The following is a 3,356-nucleotide window of genomic DNA, read 5'->3' as shown; positions in this document are numbered from 1 at the left end:
GCTGGGAGGGAATAAGCGGGGGTGCTGCTGTGTGCTGGGAGGGAAGAAGCGGGGGTGCTGCTGTGTGCTGGGAGGGAATAAGCGGGGGTGCTGCTGTGTGCTGGGATGGAAGAAGCGGGGGTGCTGCAGTGTACTGGGAGGGAGTAAGCGGGGGTGCTGCTGTGTGCTGGGAGGGAATAAGCGGGGGTGCTGCAGTGTGCTGGGAGGGAATAAGCGGGGGTGCTGCTGTGTGCTGGGAGGGAATAAGCAGGGGTGCTGCAGTGTGCTGAGAGGGAATAAGCGGGGGTGCTGCTGTGTGCTGGAAGGGAGTAAGCGGGGGTGCTCATGTGTGCCGGGATGGAAGAAGCGGGGGTGCTGCTGTGTGCTGGGATGGAAGAAGCGGGGGTGCTGCAGTGTGCTGGGAGGGAGTAAGCGGGGGTGCTGCTGTGTGCTGGGAGGGAATAAGCGGGGGTGCTGCAGTGTGCTGGGAGGGAATAAGCGGGGGTGCTGCTGTGTGCTGGGAGGGAATAAGCAGGGGTGCTGCAGTGTGCTGAGAGGGAATAAGCGGGGGTGCTGCTGTGTGCTGGAAGGGAGTAAGCGGGGGTGCTGCAGTGTGCTGGGAGGGAATAAGCGGGGGTGCTGCTGTGTGCTGGGAGGGAATAAGCGGGGGTGCTGCTGTGTGCTGGGAGGGAAGAAGCAGGGGTGCTGCGCTGGGAGGGAATAAGCGGGGGTGCTGCTATGTGCTGGGAGGGAATAAGCGGGGGTGCTGCTGTGTGCTGGGAGGGTAGAAGCGGGGGTGCTGCTGTGTGCTGGGAGGGAAGAAGCAGCGGTGCTGCTGAGTGCTGTGAAGAGGGGGCTACTGCTGTGTGCTGGGGGATGGGAAACCACTGCTGTGTGCTAGGGGATACTGGATCTCATTCAGAGTCGGTCGAAGCGGCCGCACAGGAAAAGGGGCTGGATATGCAAATGATTCCCTCGGAAGTTGCGTCCCTAGGTTCGGATCGGTAGCTGGCCGACCAAGGGGAGGATGCGGCCGGAATTAAAAAAAATACGCCCCCTTCTCGTACGCATTGCACGTCATCTCCGGGCATATAAGGATTAATCGAGACCATCGGGAACCATCGGAACTGGTCGTAGAGCTTAAGGTTGACCATACCCTCTCTTAAGCTCTACGATCATGTCAGTGTAAAAACCTAAAAAAATGGCAGCTGCTCAATCAATCTAGCAGTACTAATCAGGTGCATGAAAGGGAGGGGTCATACTAAGTAGAAAAAGGAGGGGGATTTAAATGCCTATTGTACCTCAGCACACTGAATAATACCTGCAACAATATATGAAGACTATATGGTCATAGAAATTCTGAGATATTAGTTGCATGCATTTGCAAATACATGGGAGGCTGCTGGGCCACGTCACGGCTTCTCTGATACCAGCAGTCCCTAACACTAAGGGGTTCACGTCTGGGGCGCAGTGCACCCCAAAAAACATCCAGCCCAGGACCCCCCCAGGGCATCACACGAAAATGGAAAAAGAGTGACAGTGTAGTGTAAAGTATAGCTGTGTGTGAGTAATCATTTAGTGTGGAATGAGAGGTTAAAATATATGTGAAAAAATACATGAATAATAAACAAACATAAAAGGTGATGTGAAAAGCAACTATGGCCCTGATTCAGACCCACTCGCAAGTGGGCGTACGTACGTTCGGCGTACGTAAAAAAATATTTAAATTCAAGCACTCGCTCGTATTTTCGTACACAGCTAAAAATCCGCCCCAAACTCAGACGACCCCTCCTCTAACTAACGAGCGTGCCAAATAGCGAGCGTACATCCCCGAAATGGCTTGAAGGGAACGCACGCACAAGTACAAACCGGAAGTGGGCCTGTCAGATTCCGATTACCTGCTCGTTTTTTCTGCCTACCTCCCTCAATCGTATCATGCCAATCAATGTATCAATTAGCTTAATTTTTTTTTTTCAACACAATGCAATAAACTTTAATCTTGTCCGTGTTTGTGTTTACTCGCAGAATACGTACGGCTGAAACCTTCGCTTTTATTGTTCAAAAGACATGTTAGCCCCAATTAAACAATTGTTCTATTTGTTTGTATCCCCACAAATTTTCTGTGGTTCATTTCTTTATTTAAATTTGCTTACGCATGTCACTGCATCAAGCCTATCATAACTCTCAAGAGATTTGTGGCCCTGTCGAACACATGACTCATACACTAACCAATAGAATTTGTCCTGTTAATTTCCCAAATACATTAGCCAATCAAATTTTTTTTGGGTGCTTTATTAAAAATAATTTTCTAAAAATACACCATTGCCATCATGAGATCCGCCGCATTCACCAGACGCGAACTGCTGGTGCTCACGGAGGTGATGGACAGGCGGATCACCAGTCAGCCTCCACCCATCTCAAATAGCAGAAAGCGTTCCGCATATGCGGAGGTACGTCGCCGCCTGCGCTCCTTCGGCTCACGCCGACATATTGGCCAGCTGGAGCGCAGGTGGTCGGACCTGCACCGGCGTACGCCCCGCTTGCTGGCATGCTTTCGCATGCAGATCGAGGAAAGTAAGTTTTATGGACTGTGGTTTTCAAGTTTATCTTGTGGGCCCTAACTGCGTGTGCATGTTTTCATGTCTGTCCTATTTAGTCATTGTAGTCATATCTGCATGTACATGTTTTCATGTCTGTCCTATTTAGTCATTGTAGTCATATCTGCATGTGCATGTTTTCATGTCTGTCCTATTTAGTCATTGTAGTCATATCTGCATGTGCATGTTTTCATGTCTGTCCTATTTAGTCATTGTAGTCATATCTGCATGTGCATGTTTTCATGTCTGTCCTATTTAGTCATTGTAGTCATATCTGCATGTGCATGTTTTCATGTCTGTCCTATTTAGTCATTGTACTTATATATATATTTTTTTGTATTTGGATTCCTGTTGAAACTAACCACAATATTTTTTACATCTTTTAGGGGCACAGCAAAGACTACGGCGTCATCGGCAGACAAGACGCCGGTCTCGGCCCCTCTCTCCAACCCCCAATTCCTCAATTACCCCCTCCTCCCCAGACCCTGTGGCTGAGATTTCTGGTCTACTTCCCCTCCAGCCCAATTCCCCCTCTCCTCCATCCGCCCCTCCTCCAAATACCCCCTCCCAGGATTCTTCCAACACCCTGCCCCTAGGTTTGGGGAATGTAGCCACCTCCGAGGTGGTCGAGGGAGTGGCTTCTCGCTCTGGCGTTTTGCCGAACGGTATGTTTTTTTTTTTTTTTTTGGGCACCACAAACTGTATGTAATCATGTGTCGTCCCCATTTTTGTTGGCTTTCTGTCGCCTTAGGGTATTTTTGGGGGTTGTCTTTACCTGTT

Source organism: Taudactylus pleione, unplaced genomic scaffold (genome assembly GCF_031769625.1).
Source record: "Taudactylus pleione unplaced genomic scaffold, aTauple2 ptg000399l, whole genome shotgun sequence".
Classification (NCBI taxonomy): Eukaryota; Metazoa; Chordata; class Amphibia; order Anura; family Myobatrachidae; genus Taudactylus; species Taudactylus pleione.
Note: the sequence above shows the minus strand (reverse complement) of the source record.